Source organism: Leucoraja erinacea, chromosome 11 (assembly GCF_028641065.1).
Source record: "Leucoraja erinacea ecotype New England chromosome 11, Leri_hhj_1, whole genome shotgun sequence".
NCBI lineage: Eukaryota > Metazoa > Chordata > Chondrichthyes > Rajiformes > Rajidae > Leucoraja > Leucoraja erinaceus.
Window position 1 is genome coordinate 35,337,363 of NC_073387.1, and position 24,372 is coordinate 35,361,734.

Consider the following 24,372-nt stretch of genomic DNA (forward strand, 5'->3'; position numbering starts at 1 on the left):
CCTCTCTCTCTCCCCCTCTCTCTCCCCCCCTCTCTCTCTCTCTCCCCCCTCTCTCCCCCCCCCCTCTCTCTCTCCCCCCCTCTCTCTCCCTCCCTCTCTCTCCCCCCCTCTCTCTCTCCCCTCTGTCCCCAATAATCTCTCTCTCCCCTCTATCTCCTCCTCCCTCTCTCTTGCCCTCTCTCCCCCCTCTCTCTCCCCCACTCTTTCCCCCTCTCTCTCCCTCCCTCCCTTTATGAAGGCCAACATTCCATTAGCTTTCTTCACTGCCTGCTGTACCTGCACGCCAACTTTCAGTGACTGATGTGACCCAGGTGTGACCCTTTCAGTGACCCAGGTCTTGGTGTACCTCCCCCTTACCTAACCTAACCCCAGTGAGATAATAATCTGCCCCCTTGTTTTTGCCGCCAAAGTGGATAACCTCACATTTATCTATATTATACTGCATCTGCCATGCATCTGCCCACTCACTCAACCTGTCCAGGTCATCCTGCAACCTCCTATCATCCTCTTCACAGTACACACTGCCACCCAGCTTTGTATCATCCACAAACTTGCTAGTGTTGCTCCTAATTCCCTGTTCCAAATCATTAACCTATATGGTAAACAGTTGCGGCCCCAACACCGAGTCTGCGGCACCCCACTCGCCACTGCCTGCCATTCTGAAAAGAACCCGTTCACTCCTACTCTTTGCTTCTTGTCTGCCAACCAATTTTCTAGGTGCTTCAACACCCTACCCCCAATACCATGTGCTCGAATTTAAGTCTAGATACACTTCATCCACTGGCTCCCCCTCATCCATTTTACTTGTCACATCCTCAAAAAATTCCAGAAGATGAGTCAAACATGATTTCCCTTTCATAAATCCATGCTGACCTGGACTAATCCTTTTACTGCTATCGAAATGCCCCATTATTACTTTAATAATTGACTCCAGCATCTTTCCCACCACCGAAGTCAGGCTAACTGGTCTATAATTCCCCGTTTTCTCTCTCACTCCTTTCTTGAAAAGTCGGATAACATTAGCTATCCTCCAATCCACAGGAACTGATCCTGAATCTATAGAACATTGGAAAATGATCACCAATGCATCCACAATTTGCACAGTCGATCAGCATGGTGAGACAGAGAAAAATAAAGGATGGATTAGAATCAAGTGAATCATAGAACAGCCCGAGATAAGCATTAAATCACATTGGATAGAGACTATGATCTTGCTTTAGTTCAGTGATGGGAGTATTAACAGTACTCAGTGATGATCAGTTCTGATGTAGAATCTAATTTGTTTGGGTGGCACAGGCACACAGTCCACAGGATTGTCAACCCAATGGCTGGAGTGTCATTTGAATCCTTTCAGAATATGCCAATTGAAGAGTTTGATTCGAGGGATTGAAGGAAGGTTATTTCAATCAATTTGAATGGTCCTCTTGGGTAGCAGAGATTCTGTAGATCTTGTAAAAGGACCTGGAACTGTTCACTGAGTTGCGAAGAGGCCTGAAGCAGGCTCAGATGAAGCTCACTTCCCTGAGGGAGAATCATGCTGTAAAAGGAGACGATTTGAAGCATCTGCAACTGATGTGTGTGATAATTTTTATTTACTCGTTTTTCAGTGTGATGGCATTGCTGCAAGGCAGCTTTGATTGTCCATCCTGATTGCCCTGGAGATTGAGATGATCAGCAAACCCTTGAACAGTTTCGGCACATCGGGTACAAGTACACTCACTGTACTGTAGGTTCGCAATGTTGGAGTCGGCGGTCTCAGCACTCCGCAGCTCACCACACGGCGGCCCTCAGTAAGGAGGTAAGGAGTATAGGAGCAAAGAGGTCCTCCTACAGTTGTACAGGGCCCTAGTGAGACCACACCTGGAGTATTGTGTGCAGTTTTGGTCTCCAAATGTAAGGAAGGACATTCTTGCTATTGAGAGAGTGTAGCGTAGGTTCACAACGTTAATTCCCGGGATGGTGGACTGTCATATGTTGATAGAATGGAGCAGCTGGGCTTGTATACTCTGGAATTTAGAAGGATGAGAGGAATTCTTATTGAAACATACAATATTATTAAGGATTTGGACACGCTAGAGGCAGGAAACATGTTTCCGATGTTGGGGGAGTCCCGAACCAGTGGCCACAGTTTAAGAATAAGGGTTAATTTAGAACGGAGATGAGGAAGTACTTTTTCACACAGAGAGTTGTGAATCTGTGGAATTCTCTTCCTCAGAGGTCGATGTAGACCAGTTCTCTGGCTGCTTTCAAGAGAGAGTTAGATAGAGCTCAAAGATAGTGCAGTTAAGGGATATGGGGAGAAGGCAGGAACGGGGTACCAATTGTGGATGATCAGCCATGATCACATTGAATGGCTCGATGGGCCTACTCCTGCACCTTTTGCCTATTGTCCATTGCCTGTTGTCTTTAGCTGGAGATGGTCATTGACTGGTATTTCAATAATAACATTGTTACTTGCCACAACAGCCTTTGACTGCAGATCGTCTCGATTTTGCAATGTAGACTGTTGAGGAGATGTGAATTGAACTGAACATTGTAAAGTCAACATTGAACATGCCCCCTGGTCTTAAGATGTCATTGATAAAGCAGCTGAAGATGATTGAATCCAGGAAACTGCCCTGAACAAACCATCCAGTGCAATCCTGGTTCTGGGACGAATAACCACCAACACCAACAACAAACTTCCTTTGTGCAAGGTGTGACTCAAACCACAACAGTATTTTGTCTCCCTTGCACCCATTGATTCTGTTTCTGCCAAGGCCCATTGAAGCCACACATGGTCAACTGGGGATGGACAAAAAAACCCTGACCTTGTCCACATCCTGTGAGTCATTTTGTAATGAAAGTTGTCATTTTTATTAATGATAAAGGAATATTACAATTGTGATGGCTGCAGCTGGAATTTTAAAATAGAACCAAAACATGGTGACTCTTGTATATGGACTCAGTGAGCTGTGTCTATGCATTCTGTACTTAATCTGGGATTGCAGTTATGTATGGCAGGGCTGCCAACATTGGATGAGAGTTGGGAATGAGAAATTGCGATGGACCAAGCCCGAGGGAGCTTTAGCATTTTTCAGCTTGAAATTGTGCAATCTGGTACACACTGTAGCGAGTCTTTTAACTCAAACTTGAATGCAATATTTATGCTTTAAATTGGATAAGCTATGAATAAGGTTAGGTTTAATTACATTCCTAATTACATTCCACAGTAGAGCCGGGCTCTGATCAACAGGTGCAGCACATGAATGATCTTAGTGTATTCACATATGGAAATCAGATCAAGCACTTGGCAGATGTTGACCAACCTGGGTCTCACTGCACACCTGGTACTACTCCTGACCCTGACTACATAAAATTATACTCACTCAGCTGTATAAGTATTCTGTTACAATTTCCATAATTTTCCTAACAAGGAAGTCATTTTCACCCCCAGTATTTTCAGTATTTTGCTGTCTTCCTCTCAGCATATCTTCTCTAATTCCTGAACCTGGGTCCAGCCTTAAACCTGGCCCCCCTATTCTAGCCTGATCATAGCTGCTTACCTGCTTAGGTTCCCAGTGCTGAACACTCCCATTGTCAATGAGGTAAGACAAACATAACAGATGAGTGGCAAATGACAATAGTACTAACTTTCCAAAATTTAACTGAAGGAAATAATGGGTTATTGGGGCTGTATGTTGTGACAGACAGCCTGACATCTTGCATGTCATTGTAATATTTTACTTATCCCATCCCCCTGGATATTCCAGATTAATAAATTAAGGTTTTGTCAACTAATTACAAGTCAGGCTAATTGCAAATTAATAATGTTAGCCAACTCTGAAACACAAAGCGATGAGTATTGGGATCCAGACATCACGGACAACTGGCCTCAGTTCCCCGCTCACATCTGGCAGTGCTCTCCGTCTGAACCAGGGGCCGCAGAGCGTTATGAAAGGGGGGGGGGCTATGCGATCACTGATCAATGGACCTGGGGGGTACCTGGCGAGGCAGTGGGGGGAGGGTGTGGGGGGGGGGGGTTGCTTTTTGAAATTTGATGTATTAAAATCATGTTTTAGTGCATTGTAGAAGTATGATTTCAATGTTTTTTTGTTTGAAGTATTTTTAAGTGGTAACCTTTTAAGGGTTAACTTTTTCCACACAAAGGGTGGTGGGTGTATGGAACAAGCTACCAAAGGAGGTAGTTGAGGCAGGGACTATCCCAACATTTAAGAAACAGTTCGACTGATACATGGATAGGACAGGTTTGGAGGGATATGGACCAAAAGCAGGTAGTGTTGCTGCAACATGTTGGCGGGTGTGGGCAAGTTGGGCCGAAGGGCCTGTTTTCACACTGTATCACTCTATGACTGCATTATACCTCCACCATACATGAATGCTTCAAAATCAAGTGGTCGAGTTTTATTGCCATATACTCAAGCATAGAAACATAGAAAATAGGTGCAGGAATAGGCCATTCGGCCCTTCGAGCCAGCACTGCCATTCAATATGATCATGGCTGTTCATCTAAAATCAATACCTCTTTCCTGTTTTTTCCCCATATCCCTTGATTTTGCTAGCCCCAAGAGCTAAATGTAACTCTCTCTTGAAAACATCCAGTGAATTGGCCTCCACTGCCTTCTGTGGCAGAGAATTCCACAGATTCACAACACTCTGGGTGAAGAAAGTTTGTCCTCATCTCAGTCCTATCTGGCCTACTCTTATTTTTAAACTGTGTGACCCCTGGTTCTGAACTCCCGCAACATCGGGACCATTTTTCCTGCAGTTACAATAAGTGAAAATCTAGCAGGCAAGCAGGATGCTTTGTCCAACCACTCCCATTTGAAGGCCACTACCTTCCACCGTTTCTACCCAGTGCTTGGTACCTACTTCCAGCAGCCACTGGCTGTCCTCCAGGATACACCGAGCCACAGCCTGTTTCATGCCGGTGACCAGGGCGAATTCGGCACAGAGACTCTCACAGCCGTGGCGCAACGCTTCTGACGCCTCCGATGGTCCGGCACTGGGACTGCTCCATGGCCGGAGCTGCAGCGAGCCACTCGCCAGCCCAGCAAACACTCGCCAGCCCCAGCTCCCCACCCGCAACTGCCCCCGCTGCTGCTTCTGCTTCTATCCCTCCCTCCGCCCAGGCTCTCCAACACCCACGACCAGGTTGCTCAGAGCACAGCAGCGCCTCGTCCAAATCCGGACAGATTGAAACATATCTAGCCAAAAAAGTGGAGGGGGGGGGGGGGCTGCATCCCCCCTGGTTCCACGGCCCATGTACCTCTCGCCGGCCTCACTCGTGTCAGCCGCTTCCGGCAAATCTTTAAACTCTGACTGCCGCCAGGTGCAGGACATGGCCTTACTTGCTGCGCTGGGTGACACTCATTCACTGCCCGGTCCGTGTCTTTCAATGTAAATTTGCATGGGGGCATGGTTTGGAGGTGTGTGACGGTTCGGTCAAGAGCGAATAAGAGTGTTGCTGCTTGCCAACAGACGTGCGCACAAGCCGTCGATATTAGTTTTGAAATTCTCGTTGATCACAGAATTTCTCACGACAGAGCGTGAGAAATGTTGTGGTCAGCGTGAGAATTGGGCGGAATGCTGCCTGCGTCACACAGTCAATGCGTGAGTGTTGGCAGCTCTGGTATGTTAATAATTTTACTAATCTGTATGCAAAAAAATAATTTCACTCTGCCTTGATATTAAAGCACTATTGAACCATTGAATAAAAGTTTATCTCCAGGATATCAATCCCCTTAAGTAAACAGTAGCGAGGCCTCTAATTGAATCATTAAATCAGATAATTTTGACAGTATATTTTTGGAAAACTTAAATTGAATAGTAGTTCAGAATATATAATTTGAGATTTTAATTTTACAGGTTTTTACTTTTGGTATAGTTCAGATGTGACTATTTTTGGCTTTTGCAAGAATGGGCAAAATGCTGGTTACTAACAATCTTCATTTAGTAAGATGCACGAAGGTCCAGTTTTCCAATGCAACTAAGTTGAAATATCAACATGCAACATCAAATTCATATTAGATTATTAAAATATATTTAGATCATTATTTTGATTCTGACCTAGAGAAGTACGCGCTTGAGACTATATGTTAGACATAATGATGGCAGCTTGCTTTAACTTTGCTTTTACGGAAGTTGTGGATTTCCTTGTATGACCTTTATTGTCAGGTGATAGTCGAGCACTATATATAATTAAAATTCCATTACAATTATATTTAATAAGTGCATACATTTTAAATATCTAATCCAAAAAAACAATAGGTATAAACATTTTCCACTTGATTTTAAGGAATCATTTAAAAATAGTGCACTGTGTCCTTAATTATTAATCATCAGTCTATGAATTGCATAGTGAGAACAGATTTAACTATCTGGTTTAAATTTTGCCGGATAATATAACTTTACTTGAGTTTGTGGTTTCTTTAAACAACATACTAATTCAACAACTTAATTATTATTATCATCATCATTTCGTGCCACACTAAATGTTGTCAAATTCATGTCTAGACTGGCAGCCTGACTCATCCATCACATATGTGAAGCTCTTTCGTATCCGCTAAGTGATAGTTTCATTCTTTGCCTCATGAGGCAAATCATTTTGCCCGGAAATGTAACTTTGCCTGATTTATCCTATGTTATTGTTTTCATCTGCATATCAGAATATTTGTCTAATTACCAAATGCCATTTTCCATAATTTAATAAATCAAGTAAGCTCTTTGGTGTTGACCTCCCACTTCTTCATCATTGAATCAGTCATGTCGCCGGATGTCTAGCCAATTCTGAGGACATGACCTCATATCCTCTTAAAGCAAATTTCATAGAAACCATAGAAAATAGATGCAGGAAGAGGCCATTTGGCTATTCAAGCCAGTACCGTCATTCATTGTGATCATGGCTGATCATCCACAATCAACAACCTGTGCCTGCCTTCTTCCCATATCCCTTGATTCTGCTAGCCCCTAGACCTCTATCTAACTCTCTTTGAAATTCATCCAGTGAATTGTCCTCTACTGCCCAGAGAACTCCACAAATCACAACTCTCTGGGTGAAAACATTTTTTCTCATCTCAGTTTTAAATGCCCCCCAACCCCCCCCACCCCTTTATTCTTAGACTGTGGCCCCTGGTTCTGGACTCCCCCAATATTGGGAACATTTTTCCTGCATTTGGCTTGTCCAGTCTTTCTATAATTTTATACATTTTTACAAGATCCCCGCTAATCCTTCTCAATCCCAGTGAATTAAAGCCCAGTCTTTCCAATCTTTCCTCATATGACAGTCCCGCCATCCCGGGGATTAACCTCGTGAACCTACGCTGCACTGCCTCAACAGCAAGGATGTTCTTCCTCAAATTAGGAGACTAAAATTGCACACAATACTCCAGATGTGGTCTCACCAGGGCCCTGTACAACTGCAGAAGGACCTCCTTACTCCTATACTCAAATCCTATTTCCCACTATTATACAATGCAATAGATGGAGTGTGGTAATTGTTGCTCGAAAGAAAGGGATGAAAAGTTCTCTGGCATAATGCTCTTCTCCATATTCATTTCGTTTCAAAGAAAATGGTGCATGGGAGAGATTCAAATCAGACTGAATTATGCTGAAGTCTCATTGTCCATATTCAACACCATGATAACCTCACGTTTGAATTAGAAAGGTGGCTTCTACCACAGTCAGTTAAATTCAAACATTGTGGCACTATGAGGCCCCTGGTACCACAATTGATCTCAATTATGAATCAGGGAAAATAGTTGGATATCATTACATTTGGACAGTTGGAAGGTCTCGGTCTAAGTTGAAGAGGGTTTTGTTGGACCAGGTTTATACACCTGTTCATTCCACCCTCGAAGCTCAAACCTAAAAGCCAAAGAGGCCGACTAGATAATGGAACAAAATATGTTTCGTAAAACATATCCTTATAGACTGGAATGAATAGGTGTGCATAAACTGGTCCTGCAAGAGCCTCTTCAACTCTCCAAATGTGCAGAGGATTTTTACTTTAGACTGTTCGAGATATAGTCCTACACACCAGGGAGATTTTACAATTTACAGAGGCCAATTAACCTACCAACACTGCACGTCTTTAGAATGTGGGAGGAAACTGGAGCACCCAGAGAAATTCCGCATGGTCACAGGAAGAATGTACAAATGCCATACAGACAGCACCCATAGTCAGGATCGAACCCATAGTCAGGGTCTCTGGCGATGTAAAGCAGCAACTCTACCACTGCGCCGCTGTGTCACCCTAAATGGAGGTAACAAAATCCAAAGACCTTGACCAATGCCAATTTATATCGATGTCCTTTCCTTCATGTTTCTGATGTCCTCAGATTCCTCCCCTAATTACCTCTTCCTGACTTCTGATCTCATTTTCAGTTAAGATTATTTCAGGAGATACGCAGCCCGGTATTAATTACTGAGAAGTCACTGGTTAAGATAAAGATATGTCGTATTTAAATTTATTCTATGGAGGCAAAACGCATAGTCAGAAACTTGAACAATAAACAGAACTCAGTGGGTTAAGTTTAGTCTATAGAGTGATGACCAAATATCCTTACTATTCAGTGTACTCAAATGTTTTGGAAGCCTTATAGTTCTGACAAATGGAAAAGGTTGCATAGCAAATTGAGCAGCAAAGGGAAGTAATAGGAAAACGAGGAACTGCAGATGCTGGTTTACCAAGGAAAGACACAAAATGCTGTGGTAATTCAACAGATCGGGCAGCATCCCTGGAAAATATGGATAAGTGGTGTGTCAGGTTGGCACCCTTCTTCAGACCAGGCATTCTTCTAGGTTTCCTCAACTCCATCCCTGCCTTCAGTCTGAAGAAGGGTCTTAATCCGAAACATCACCTATAGTGACGTTTCTCCAGTATTACTACAGCTGGATTTACTCTAGCATTTTGTGTCTTTTCTTATGTTATGGGGAGCTTGCTCTTAAAAGGCACTGCAGTACATTTTCAATTCACCAGTGTTACTGACGAACTGACTATCAAGTATTTTGTCCAATAGTATCTATGTTGTTTGGTTTGATATTTTCCTCAAAACTTTTATTGAGAAAACTGCTTATTTGGATTGGGAGATTGAGCTTTGGTTTCCATTGGAAGGAAAATGTTGAGGGTTAAGATTACAACAATCTCTGATATAAAACCCGTGACCTGGGACTTTCAGTTCCATGAACAGTCAGCATGTTTCTACATGCTTCCCGATGACCTAATTCTAAGGATTACAGTGGAAGGATATGTGATGAGGTGTCACCGTTTCCTCGCTTCTAACTGGAATATAGCTTTGGCCATGCAATGACATAACTGCGGTTGACTTGAAGAATCATTTCTTGTAACCTTTGTAATATTTACTGAAACACACCTCATTGAATATTCACCTCCGGTGTTCTGTTACCGTGTGCCGCAATAAAGGATTTTGTAGAGGGACCTGTCATCTGCAAGTGAACCCTGCCCTAAAACACAAGCTGCACCTACCTTGGACCCCGCCAAAGGCCCACCCTTGTGAAACAAATCCACAACCAGAACCTCAGTATTACCCCCAACAGATTGTAGTAGCCCACTGCTGTGACCCTGTCTTATGCCCCTGTCCCACTTAGGAAACCTGAACGGAAACCTCTGGAGACTTTGTGCCCCACCCAAGGCTTCCGTGCGGTTCCTGGAGGTTTCCGGAGGTTTTTGTCAGTCTCCCTACCTGCTTCCACTACCTGCAACCTCCGGCAACCACCTGCAACCTCTGGGAACCGCACGGAAACTTTGGGTGGGGAGCAAAGTCTCCAGAGGTTACCGTTCAGGTTTCCTAAGTGGGACAGGGGCATAAGTCTGCCATAAATTGTACAAACTTAAAGTGAGTTAAATTAATATAATAAAATATATTTTAAACTATTTCAAATTCAAAAATTGGTCTAGTTATAAATAATTATACACCTGCCTACTAGCTAAAATATGTACAGAGAGTGAAATAATGACAATTTGCCCAAAAAAACTGGACAAATTGCTTTTTAATGATGTTAGCAACTCCATTTGTGGCAGTATTGTTCATCTTAAAGTCCAAGGGCTAAATGTACAGATCATTTGGCCCCTCAGTCCAAGATTTACCGGAGCGGTTGGCAGACTAGTTAAGTTGAGTTTATTGTACAGTGAAAAACTTTTTTTGTTGCGTGCTATACAGTCAGCAGAAAGACTATACATATAATTAAGCCGCCCACAGTGTACAGATACAGGGTGAAGGAAATCATGTTTAGTGCAAGATAAAGTCCAGTAATGTCTGATTAAAGATAGTTCAAGGGTGTCCAATGAGATAGATGGTATGTTGCTGCTGATCTGGTATGGAGCAGGAGGTCAGATGTGGCAGCATATTCCATACCTCCCAATAAGTAGCAGTGAAAGGTGAAGATACTGCACATTATAGACAATAGACAATAGGTGCAGGAGTAGGCCATTTGGCCCCTCGAGTCAGCACCATCATTCAATGTGATCATGGCTGATCATCCCCAATCAGTACCCTGTTCCTGCCTTCTCCCCATATCCCCTGACTCCGCTATTTTGAAAAGCCCTATCTAGCTCTCTTTTGAAAGTATCCAGAGAACCTGCTAACCGCCGTCTGAGGCAGAGAATTCCACAGACTCACCACATTCTGTGAGAAAAAGTGTTTCCTTGTCTCCATTCTAAATGGCTTACTTCTTATTCTTAAACTGTGGCCCCTGGTTCTGGATTCCCTGAAAATCAGGACCATGTTTCCTGCCTCTAGCGTGTCCAAACCCTTAACAATCTTATATGTTTCAATAAGATACCCTCTCATCCTTCTAAACTCCAGAGTGTACAAGCCCAACCGCTCCATTTTCTCAGTATATGACAGTCCCGCCATACCAGGAATTAACCTTGTAAATCTACGCTGCACTCCCTCAATAGCAAGAATGTCCTTCCTCACATTAGGGGACCAAAACTGCACACAATACTCCAGGTGTGGTCTCACTATGGCTCTGCACAACTGCAGACGAACCTCTTTGCCCCTATGCTCGACTCCTCTTGTTATAAAGGCCAACATGCCATTCGCTTCTTCACTGCCTGCTGTACCTGCATACTTACTTTCATGGACTGATGAACAAGGACCCCCAGATCCCGTTGTACTTCCCCTTTTCCCAACTTGACGCCATTTAGATAGTAATCTGCCTTCCTGATTTTGATACCAAAGTGGATAACCTCACATTTATCCACATTAAACTTCATCTGCCATGCATCTACCCACTCCTCCAACCTGTCCAAGTCACCCTGCATTCTCATCGCATCCTCCTCACAGTTCACACTGCCACCCAGCTTCTTGTCATCTGTAAATTTGCTAATGTTACTTTGAATCCCTTCATCCAAATCATTGATGTATATTGTAAATAGCTATGGTCCCAGCTGCGAGCCATGCGGTACCCCACTAGTCACTGCCTGCCATTCTGAAAGGGACCCGTTAATCCCTACTCTTTGTTTCCTGTCTGCCATCCAATTTTCTATCTATGCCAGTACTCAACCCACAATACCATGTGCCCTAATTTTGCCCATTGCCAGGTAGACATGCAGCCGTAACCTATGGATATATCCCACAACCTAGCAGGAACTAACCTCAATAGGCCTATGAAAAATAACCTTCGCTGTAAATGTAGATGCCCCATAAATAATACTGAAGATAGACACAAAATGCTGGAGTAACTCAGCGGGACAGATAACATCACTGGAGAGAAAGAATGGGTGACGTATTGGGTCGAGACCTTTCGTTAGACTGATCTGATCTGAAGAAAGATCTTGATCCGAAACGTCACCCATTTTTTCTCTCCAGAAATGCTGCCTGTCCCGCTGAGTTACTCCAGCATTTTGTGTCTATGTTTGGTTTAAACCAGCATCTGCAGTTCCTTCCTACTATAAATAATACTTCCAGATCACAGATAGTAGCATTATAAAGTTTATTTTAATTAGATCTTAATTGTGTCACCAGCCACTAAAAGGTGGTATATGTGTGTTGTGTGTTAGTTGTTTGTGCTGTTAACTTGATACAGGTGATAATTTGGGTAATTCGTTGTCAACAGTGTTTTTGTAGGCTTCCCCAAAGGCCTCTTTAACAATCAAAGCTTAGTGATACTGGAGTAGATATTTATAGCTGCATACAATTAACACACAGTATAGGAATGAATGTTTGTTGATATTTGCATTTGAGATTCAGTTCCATTGACTATATCATAAGTAATTTATTTAAATGTATTGTGTTTCCATTTAGCTAACCCTGTTAGATTTTTTCACTTTACTTATTTTGACCACATTTTGAGTGATCGGACTGGGAAAAAAACTAAAGATCCATAAATTGACCGATAAATATTGTGACTTAATTCACATTGCATGTTAAAGCATTGTAAGAAAAACACTTTATTTGAAAATAGAAAATGATAATTATTTTCTTCTGTCCTTCATTCATAAAGATAACTGTAATTTTCTTTATCTCCTGCCATAGGGAACTGATGTTGGTAGATCAACATTTTAAAAGTAAATTGTGGAGGTGATTTAAGTGGGAGCCAATATTAAAATGTTGTTTCCATTCAATTCATGAACTGATATTGACCTTGACCGTGACTGGGAAGAGGGAAGAACAAAATGATTCATTCTGTACACAATTGCTTTATGAAGGCCTTGTGAGTCAATCAACCAGCAATTTTACAGGTATTATGCTATAATAAGATAAGATGAAGCGAACAAACAATTACCAGAGGAAGATCAGAGAGAGAGAGAGTGTGTTTTATTGCCATACGTTCCGATAAGGAACAATGAAATTCATACTTGCAGCTCCACAACAGATATGTAAAGATAATATTCTGCAAAACCCAAATTAAACAAAAAATGTTGTGTATATTTATCTTATCTTATCTTATCATATCTATATACTTTTAAAACTCTGTGTGTGTGGGTGTGTGTGTAATTATTTTGGCCTTTGATTCATTACTCCGCCAAAACCAGGTGCTAACATGTCGAGATTTTTACCATTTCGCTAGCCATTTCACTTTTACATTCGCTCATCCACTCCTCATTAAATTCAGTCATTTTTCTGTACACATTTTTAATAAAGTCCTTCTCCCTCCCCCCCCACCTATGTCTCTCTCCCGAGCCTCTCTCTCCCCCCGGGCATCTCTCTCTCCCCCGGGCATCTCTCCCCCCCATTCCTCTCTCCCCCCTCCTCTCCCCCCCCTCTCCCCCCCCCTCTTCCTCCCCCCCTCCTCCCCCCCCTTCCTCCCCCTCTCTCCCCCTTCCCTCTCTCTCCTCTCTCTCAATATCAAGGGGGTGGTTAGCGTGTGTGTGTGTGTGTGTGTGTGTGAGTGTGGGGGGGTGTGTGTGTGTGTGTGTGGTGGGGGGGGGGGGGGGGGGTGTGTTGTGTGTGTGTGACGCCGCAGGCCGCCTCCCCCAACCGCAGGGAATGGGACCCCACTTGGTCTAGTATATATTAAAAACATGGACAAATAAATAGGCAATAATAGTGCTAATATAATCTCCCCAAGTCTATATAGTTCATAATCATACTTTATTGGCCAAGTTTGTTTTGCAATATATGAGGAATTTGATTTGCTATACAGTCATAACAATAAAAAGCAACAGAACACACAAAATACATTTAGACAGGAACATCCACCACAGCAACTCCTCCACATTCCTCACTGTGATGGAAGGCGAAAAAAAGTTCAATCTCTCCCTTCTTTGTTCTCCAGCGGTCGGGGGCCTCTAACCTTCCATTGAGGCCCAGGAGCCGTTAGTGAGGGAGGAGCGACCTCCGTGCGGTGAGTTAAAAAACCCATCGCGGGGCTTGTTTCAGCAGAGGCCCAGGAGCCATTGGTGAGGGAGGAGGAGCCAAAATCTGCAACGTTCCATTCGCAGATCACACTTCAAATTAAGGGGGCTGGTGGAAGCCTCTGATTGGTTGAACGGACTAGAGGAAGCATTTGATTGGCTTGTATCCCGGGTAAGGCTTTGTATTGTATTCGGATAAGGGGGAGAATGAGGGCCAGGGCAGTTTACTGTTCTGGATGTCAGATGTGGGAGGTCATGGAGTCTGAGTGCCCTCCAGACGTCCACATCTGCGCCAGGTGCGTCGAGATGGGGCTCCTAAGGGACCGTGTTAGGAACCTGGAGCAGCAACTTTATGATCTCTGTCTGCTCAGGGAGAGCGAGGAGGTCATAGAAAGGAGTTACAGGGAGGTGGTCACTCCAAGACCACGGGAGACAGAAAACTGGGTCACAGTTAGGAAGGGCAACGGGCAGAGGCAGGGACTGGTGAGTACCCCGGCGCCTGTACATCTTGAAAATAAGTACTCATGTTTGAGTAAGGGTGGGGGAGACAGCCTACCTGGGGGCAGCAACAGCAGCCGGGCCTCTGGCACAAAGAACGGTCCTGTTGCTCAGAAGGTTAAGGAAAAGAAGAGGAGGGCAATTGTAATAGGGGACTCTATAGTCAGGGGGTCGGATAGGTGATTCTGTGGACGTAGACAGGAGACCCGGATGGTAGTTTGGCTCCCTGGTGCCAGGGTCAGGGATGTGTGTCCAAGAAATCCTGAAATGGGAGGCAGAGGAGCCTGAGGTTGTGGTACATATAGGTACCAACGACATAGGTTAAAAAAAGAGAAGAGGTCCTGAAAGAAAAATTTAGGGAGTTAGGTAGAGAGTTAAGGAGAAGGACTGGAAAGGTAACAATCTCAGGATTACTGCCTGTGCCACGCGACAGTGAGAGTAGGAATGGAGCGAGGTGGAGGATAATTGAATGGATAAGGGACTGGTGCAGTGGGTATGGATTCAAGTTTCTGGATCATTGGGACCTCTTTTGGGGAAGGTGCGACCTGTACAGAAAGGACGGGTTGCACTTGAACTCGAGGAGGACCAATATCCTGGCGGGGAGATTTGCAAAGGCTACTGGGGAGACTTTAAACTAGTATGGTTGGGGGGAGGGACTCAAATTGGGAAAGCTAGCAGTCAGTGTGTGAGGCAGGAGGCAGAGAATGGTAGCACTCTGACCCAAAATGTAGGGGAGAGAGAAGAAAAAGACAATAAGCAGAGAATAAGAGAGGGTGGGTTTCTTAAATGTGTATATTTTAATGCTAGGAACATTGTAAGAAAGGTGGATGAACTTAGTGCCTGGATTGACACCTGGAAGTATGATGTTGTGGCGATCAGTGAAACATGGTTGCAGGAGGGCTGTGATTGGAAACTAAATATTCCAGGATTTTGTTGCTTCAGGTGTGATAGAATTGGAGGGGCAAGAGGTGGAGGTGTTTCATTGCATCAGGGAAGATATTACAGCAGTGCTTTGGCAGGATAGATTAGTGGGTTCATCTAGGGAGGCTATTTGGGTGGAAATGAGAAATGGGAAAAGGGTAGCTATGGAAACTATGAGATTCAAAGAAGAGGAAGTACTGACACTTTTGAGAAATATAAAAGTGGATAAGTCTCCAGGTCCGGACAGGATATTCCCTAGGACATTGAGGGAAGTCAGTGTAGAAATAGCAGGGGCTATGGATGAACAGCGAGGTCAGGCTACTGCTGAAAGCACGGGACACCGCTTTCAGGTCAGGCGATGCTCGAGCCTACAGTTCATCCAGTGCTAACCTGAAGAGGGGCATCAGGAAGGCCAAGCACTGCCATAAGCTCAGGATTGAGGAGCACTTCAACAACAACTCCGACCCCCGACGCATGTGGCAAGGCATCCAGGCCATCACGGACTACAGACCCTCCAACATCACCCCCACATCCAGCGACGCCTCCTTCCTTGAGGAGCTTAACCACTTCTATGGCCGCTTCGACAGGGACAATCTAGAGACAGCCATCAAGGCTGTGCTACCTGCCGATCACCAACCCCTCACACTCACCCCCTACGACGTGTACGTGGCACTGAGTAGGACTAATGCACGTAAGGCTGCTGGCCCTGACGGCATCCCCGGGCGCGTGCTCAGGGCCTGTGCTGCGCAGCTGACAGACGTCTGGACTGACATCTTCAACCTGTCACTTGCCCAAGCAGTTGTCCCCACTTGCCTTAAAACCACCTCCATCGTGCCAGTGCCAAAACACTCCACTGCGGCAAGCCTCAATGACTTCCGCCCAGTTGCACTTACCCCCATCATCACCAAGTGCTTCGAGAGGCTGGTCCTGGCACACCTCAAAAGCTGCCTACCCCCCACACTGGATCCCTATCAGTTTGCCTACCGCAAGAACAGGAGTACGGAGGATGCCATCTCAACGGCACTTCACTCCGCCCTCTCCCACCTCGACAACAGAGACACTTACGTAAGAATGCTGTTCATCGATTACAGCTCAGCATTCAACACCATTATACCATCAAAACTGATCACCAAACTCGGTAACCTGGGCATCGACCCCTCCCTCTGCAACTGGATACTGGACTTTCTAACCAACAGACCCCAGTCTGTGAGGTTAGACAAGCACACCTCTTCAACCCTCACCCTGAACACCGGCGTTCCACAGGGCTGTGTGCTGAGCCCCCTCCTCTACTCCCTCTTCACCTATGACTGCACACCTGTACATGGTACTAACACCATCATCAAGTATGCAGATGATACAACGGTGATTGGCCTCATCAGCAACAACGATGAGCTGGCCTACAGGGAGGAGGTCCAGCACTTAGCAGCATGGTGCACTGACAACAACCTGGCCCTTAACTCCAAGAAGACCAAGGAGCTCATTGTAGACTTCAGGAAGTCCAGAGGCGGCACGCACACCCCCATCCACATTAACGGGACGGAGGTGGAACGTGCTTCTAGCTTCAGGTTCCTGGGAGTCAACATCTCCGATGACCTCTCTTGGACCCACAATACCTCTACTCTGATCAAGAAGGCTCATCAGCGTCTCTTCTTCCTGAGGAGACTGAAGAAGGTCCATCTGTCTCCTCAGATCCTGGTGAACTTCTACCGCTGCACCATCGAGAGCATCCTTACCAACTGCATCACAGTATGGTATGGCAACTGCTCTGTCTCCGACCGGAAGGCATTGCAGATGGGTGGTGAAAATTGCCCAACGCATCACCGGTTCCTCGCTCCCCTCCATTGAGTCTGTCCAAAGCAAGCGCTGTCTGCGGAGGGCGTTCAGCATCGCCAAGGACTGCTCTCACCCCAACCATGGACTGTTTACCCTCCTACCATCCGGGAGGCGCTACAGGTCTCTCCATTGCCGAACCAGCAGGTCGAGGAACAGCTTCTTTCCGGCGGCTGTCACTCTACTCAACAACGTACCTCGGTGACTGCCAATCACCACCCCCCCCCCCCGGACACTTATTATTATTTATTCAAATCGTTTGCTATGTCACTCTTCCAGGGAGATGCTAAATGCATTTCGTTGTCTCTGTACTGTACACTGACAATGACAATTAAAATTGAATCTGAATCTGAATCTGAATCTGAATCTGAATCTGAATCTATGACAGAAATATTTCAAATGTCATTAGAAACGGGAATAGTGCCGGAGGATTGGCGTACTGCGCATGTTGTTCCATTGTTTAAAAAGGGGTCTAAGAGTTAACCTAGCAATTATAGGCCTGTTAGTTTGACGTCAGTGGTGGGCAAATTAATGGAAAGGATACTTAGAGATAATATATATAAGCATCTGGATAAACAGGGTCTGATTAGGAACAGTCAACATGAATTTGTGCTTGGAAGGTCATGTTTGACTAATCTTCTTGAATTTTTTGAAGAGGTTACTCAGGAAATTGATGAGGGTAAAGCAGTGGATGCTGTATATATGGACTTCAGTAAGGCCTTTGACAAGGTTCCTCATGGAAGGTTGGTTAAGAAGGTTCAATGGTTGGGTATTAATGGTGGAGTAGCAAGATGGATTCAACAGTGGCTGAATGGGAGATGCCAGAGAGTAATGGTAGATGATTGTTTGTCAGGTTGGAGGCCAGTGACTAGTGGGGTGCCACAGGGATCGGTGTTGGATCCACTGTTGTTTGTCATGTACATCAATGATCTGGATGATGGTGTGGTAAATTGGATTAGTAAGTATGCAGATGATACTAAGATAGGTGGGGTTGTGGATAATGAAGTAGATTTTCAAAGTCTACAGAGAGATTTATGCCAGTTGGAAGAGTGGGCTGAAAGATGGCAGATGGAGTTTAATGCTGATAAGTGTGAGGTGCTACATCTTGGCAGGACAAATCAAAATAGGACATACATGGTAAATGGTAGGGAATTGAAGAATGCAGGTGAACAGAGGGATCTGGGAATAACTGTGCACAGTTCCCTGAAAGTAGAATCTCATGTAGATAGGGTGGTAAAGAAAGGTTTTAGTGTGCTGGCCTTTATAAATCAGAGCATTGAGTATAGAAGTTGGGATGTAATGTTAAAATTGTACAAGGTATTGGTGAGGCCAATTCTGGAGTATGGTGTACAATTTTGGTCGCCTAATTATAGGAAGGATGTCAACAAAATAGAGCGAGTACAGAGGAGATTTACTAGAATGTTGCCTGGGTTTCAGCAACTAAGTTACAGAGAAAGGTTGAACAAGTTAGGGCTTTATTCTTTGGAGCGCAGAAGGTTAAGGGGGGACTTGACAGAGGTATTTAAAATGATGAAAGGGATAGACAGAGTTGATGTGGACAAGCTTTTCCCACTGAGAGTAGGGGAGATTCAAACAAGGGGACATGACTTGAGAATTAAGGGACTGAAGTTTAGGGGTAACATGAGGGGGAACTTCTTTACTCAGAGTGTGGTGGTGTGTTGAATGAGCTTCCAGTGAAGGTGGTGGAGGCAGGTTCGTTTTTATCATTTAAAAATAAATTGGATAGTTATATGGACGGGAAAGGAATGGAGGGTTATGGTCTGAACGCAGGTATATGGGACTAGGGGAGAATACGTGTTCGGCACGGACTAGAAGGGTCGAGATGGCCTGTTTCAGTGCTGTAATTGTTATATGGTTATATATGATGGGACGATCTTACTCCCATAGCCGGTGGCAGGCCTCCTCGTCAAGGCAATGAAGCTTGGTCTCTACCAGAGACTGCGAGTTCTTTGATGTTAAAGTCCGCAAGCCGCGGTTGGAGCGTTGATCCCAGGAAAGGAATTGACTCCGATGGTAAGTCCATGCCGCACGGTGGGGCTCAAAGTCAATCCCGAGCAAGGCCTCCATCTCCACGATGTTAGGCCACAGAGTGACCGGAGATCTGATCCGGAGAACAATTGCATCTTCGGCAAGGTATGAGATTGAAAAAAATCATACAGACATACAGACAGCCCTCATTGTCGGGATTAATCCTGGGATTCTGGTACTGTAAGGCAGCAACACTACTGCTGCGATACTCTGCTACCCAATGCCTTGTCAGTGACAGTATGCTCACATTGTAAATTTAAATTCAAGAGAATCTTTTGTCAGACTCAAGATATCAAAGTTAACAATATCAATGCAGCTATTGAAATTGTATCGAATATTTGTATAAATGTTGTATTCTTTATTCTTAAGAGCACTAAAACTTGAGTTTGGAGATTCTATTGAAAGGGTCTCCAAGAGAATGTCCACTTACGAATAAAGATTTTTATAGCAACCACCTTCGGCTTCCGAGTGGTTTAGTTCACGTCACAAGTTTCAATTAGATTATCAAGTGGTCCTGTAATCTCATTATATTTTTGTAAACGTGGGAGCTTAGATTAATAATATGCCTCCCTTGTCATAAATAACGACATTTCAATGTAACAAAAATGTGACTAAAACCTACTCTTCTCTTCGCAAGTGTTGACTAATTTTTACTCGTAGTATGACTCATGACTCAAAACACGCATTGGAATTCTAAGGTTGGTCATTTTAATCCCTCTGTCTTTAAAGTACACACTGTGAAATGTAATCTTTGGTTACATTTTACTTTGATTTGAGAAAAATTCTCCTTCGGATTAGATAATACTGTATGAATTTATTTGCGATGGGCAATTGAAACAGCCAAATATATTGCATTTGTAAAAATGATAATTTAAAATTCACTAATCAGTGGATGAACCACTACATCCTCTGGAATTGAGTGCGCTACGTATAATCAACCTTACAAAGGAAGGTGTAGTTTGATTTTCAGACATTTTGTTGGCATTAATGGAGCATTTAGAACAAAAAAAAACTGTTGCTATTGGTTGATTCTTGGTATACTGAAAGTAGACAAGAAAAATTATTTAAGCTGGCGGCACATTGGGGTAGCAGTAGAGATACTTCCTTACATCGCCTGAGACCCGGGTTCGATCCTAACTACTGCCGTTTGTCTGTACGGAGTTTGTACATTCTCCACGTGACCAGTGTGGGTTTTCTCCGAGATGTTTGGTTTCCTCCCACAATCCAAAGACATACAGGTGTGTTGGTTAATTGGCTTGGTATAAATGTCAAATTGTCCCTAACGTGTGTAGGGTAGCGTTAATGTCAATAGACAATACACAATAGACAATAGGCAATAGGTGCAGGAGCAGGCCATTTGGCCCTTCGAGCGAGCACCGTCATTCAATGTGATCATGGCTGATCATCCCCAATCAGTACCCCGTTCTTGCCTTCTCCCCATATCCTCTGACTGCTATTTTTAAAAGCCCTATCTAGCTCTCTCTTGAAAGCATCCAGGGAAACTACCTCCACCGCCCTCCGAGGCAGATAATTCCACAGATTCACCACTTTCTGTGGCCCTGGGGATTTATCAGCCTTCAGTCTCATCAGTCTATCCAACACTATTTCCTGCCTAATGTGGATTTCCTTCAGTTTCTCCGTCACCCCAGATCCTCTGGCCACTACTATTATCAGGAAGATTGTGTGTGTCCTCCTTAGTGAAGACAGATCCAAAGTACCTGTCCATGGCAAGAGCTAATTTCCATTCAGGTAAGATGTTCCAGATTTACCAGAATGCTTCCTGGATCTTTACCAGAATGTTGCATGGACCAGAAAAGAGATTTTGCCATGAATACATGGTTTGAAGCTCACCTTAAGTTCAAATATTAAACTAAAGCTGTGAATAGTCTACGTAGGTATCAGTGATTTACTAGGGATATGGAAGGACTTATGGCTGATAAACAGATTTTACAACAGGAATTGACGTCCACACTTTTTACCTAATAGATGTTGGGTAAAACCCAGTGAGTTGGTGGTAACATAAATTAAAAAAACTTTATTCAGAATTTTAAAAATATACAGAACAAGAACTGCAAAAATATTTCTGACATTTTCAGAGGCTGTACAATCATTCATTAGCGATGTATTTGGTAGTGTTTACAGAAATATCCTTATACCTGGCACCATTACCATCTGTGGATATTTTTACAGCAGAGATAGATAGATTCTTAATTCATAAGGGTGTCAGGGGTTATAGGGAGAAGGCAGGTGAATGGGGTTAGGAGGGCAAGATAGACCAACCATGAGTGAATGGCGGAGTAAACTTGATGGGCCAAATGACTTAATTCTACTCCGATCCCTTCTGACCTCATGACCTTATGTCGCCCTGGGCTGCTATTCCCCACCTCGTTCGAGGGGTGTCTCCATCACACCTGCCCACCAGTGTCCAGCAGCGGAAGGACCCTAGAGACTGTGGTTCTCCCCTACAGAGCCTTGGCATTGGCTGCACCGAGCTTCAGTGCGTCCGTCAGCATGTACTCCTAAATGATGTTAATGCTATTGATTACGAGGTAGCGTTAATCATGGCATCAGGATACCTCACTCTCTTTAAATTGTGGCATCTGACCTTTGAAAACCACTTGAACAATAGGATGAGTCAGTGAGGCTCTCATTAAGTGACTTATCCAAATGATAACACATTCAAAAATGGAGCACACCCCCAGAGTGCACGCCACAGACAATTGTGCTTCAATCCAGACCTGGAACCTAAACCTACAACTCTGTCAAATAAATGCTTTCTCTGACCTTTATATTATCAATTGTATTATTTATTTATTTTTTACAGATAATGAGATACATCATTATAAATGTTTTTAATTTTAAGCTCTGGCTTAATTTCCTCTTGAGAGCTTGCACCTCCATTTGAAGTAATGTGCTAACATAATCGAGTAGGTGTTCACTTCCCCCTGGTGGTTAAATGGATGTAGGAGGAAAATTACTCTCTGAAAATTTTCTGTAATAACTTGAGTGATTCAGTCTCAATTACTGTCATGGTATGAAATGTATTTATGGTTTTCCCCCATGTGAAACGACTTTGTTAAAATTCCCATGTTTATCCCATGCCACTTCACAAATCTGTAGGCCAATGTAGGGTGAATAATCTGAGAGTGGATTTTAAAACCAGTTAAACATAACGTACCAGATAGAGACAGCAATTCTTCAGGAACCCCTCTCTCTCTGTAAAAATCACAGTGGTAAATAAATCTGTCCTTTCTTTTACTAATTTCCACTTGACTCTAATCATTTCCATTTAATTTTGAATCCAGCAAACATCTGTATCTGTACCTCACTGCACTTGTGCATATGACAATAAGCTTGACCTGACGACTTCTTTGTTTGCCATTCTTTGAACTCTTAAGATCTTGACAAAAGATACCAAGAATCAAGGATTTATAAATTTTGAAGCTAATTTCCTCATTTTTATCTGCTGTGATTATGTTCAAAAAACCAAACCTAAATGTCTGAAGAAGGGTCTTGACCTGAAACGTCACCTATTCTTTGTCTCCAGCAATGCTGTCTGACCTGCTGAGTTACTCCAGCTTTTTGCGTCTCTCTTTGGCTATTTTTTTAAACAGGTCTCTTAACTTGTTCTGCCACAACATAGGCATGCTTGGCTAATCTTTTTGTCTCCCTGTTTCTGAATATATTTAAAAGTATGCCATTTAGCAAGTTGTGCCTTTTCTCATTCTTCCTACCAAAATGAAACTTCACACTTATCTGTGTGAAAATGCATCTGCTATTTCCCCATTTCAGCAGCTTGTGCATACCCTGTTGTTTCATTAGCAAGATCAACATGTATTTCCCATCTCCAATTGCCCTTGTGGAGTGGAGGTGACCTGCCACCTTGAACTGCCATGATCCTCATATTTGGATTGTGAATTCCAGATTTAGATCCAGAAACAATGAGGGAATGGCAATATACTTTGGAGTCAGGATTTAGAAGGGAAATTCCTGGTGCTGCTCCGATATACTTGCCACCATTTTCCTTTAAGGTGGTTTGTGACTGCCCTGTGGTTGCTTCTCTCCCTTTTTGAACTTTTGCAATTCTTCCCTCCTAAGCCATTAATCTTTCTAAAAATTAATGGAAGATCTTGGTTGGATCCCACGCTTTTTCCATTGTTATGTCCTGTTCAATATTGGGCAGCAACCCGCTAGGTCAGATCACTTTCCTACTAAGTGCACGCTAACCTTTCCAATATCTGTTCTTTTATCTTTTCCTGTTTCTCTAAAACAGTCTCATTTCCTTTTTAAAAGACAGATACAAAAACTCTATTATTATCCTAGGTATACCAACTAACTCCATATAAATCCAAACGATAGACACAAAATGCTGGAGTAATTCAACGGGACAGGCAGCATTACTGGAGACATGCAATGGGTGATGTTTCGGGTCGAGACCCTTCGCCAGGGTCTGGAGACTCTTATACACAAAACCTTGATCTAGGAAAGCAAGCATGCCTTCTTTACCATTCTATTTATGTTTTCACTTTTGAGGAGTTATGGACTTGGATCCCAAGATCCCTCTGCACATCAATGGTGTTAAAGGCTATAGGATGGGATACTGAGTTGGATGATCAGCCATGATCATATCGAATGGCGGTGCAGGCTCGAAGGGTCGAATGGCCTACTCCTGCACCTATTTTCTATGGTTGTGTCTATCTTCGACCAAGTCATGTTCATCCCATACATCTTATGGATCAGGCATTTACCAAATATTTACTTATTAAAATCCATGTGGACAACATTCAACGCCCTCCACTCACTGATCACCTTTGTCACCTTCTCAAATAACTCAATCACGTTAGTCAGGTATGACCTGCATGTACAAAGCCATGCTGACTGTCCCCAATTAATCCATTCTCTTCAAAATGGGAGTAAATCATATCCCGAAGAATCCTCTTCAAGAGCTTCCCTACCACTGATGTGTGGCTCACCGGCCAATAATCCCCTGAATTCTCTATACTTCCATTCTTGAATAAAAGAACAGGTTTAGCTGTTCTCCAGTTTCCCCAGGACCTTGCCTGCGATCAAAGAAGAAGCAAAGATCTTTGTCAGGGTTCCTGCTATCCTCCTCTCTTGCCTCTCTCAATAACCTCAGATTGATCACATCAAGTCCTGGGGATTTATCCACCTTAATGCATTTCAAGAGGCCCAACAACTCTTAGTCTCCAACTATCCTTGGATATTAGTATTCTCCACAGAGATCTCGATCT

The 24,372-nt window shown here is 43.7% G+C and overlaps 1 long non-coding RNA gene across 1 annotated transcript; it reads right to left on the reverse strand.

The window, feature by feature from the left end:
• Positions 1-1,573: 1,573 nt before the first annotated feature.
• Positions 1,574-5,785, reverse strand: LOC129701355 (uncharacterized). The gene is made up of 2 exons (XR_008724189.1): positions 5,270-5,785; positions 1,574-1,845 (listed from the first exon to the last, which is right to left on the reverse strand). It is a non-coding gene; the product is annotated as an uncharacterized LOC129701355 (long non-coding RNA).
• Positions 5,786-24,372: the final 18,587 nt, after the last annotated feature.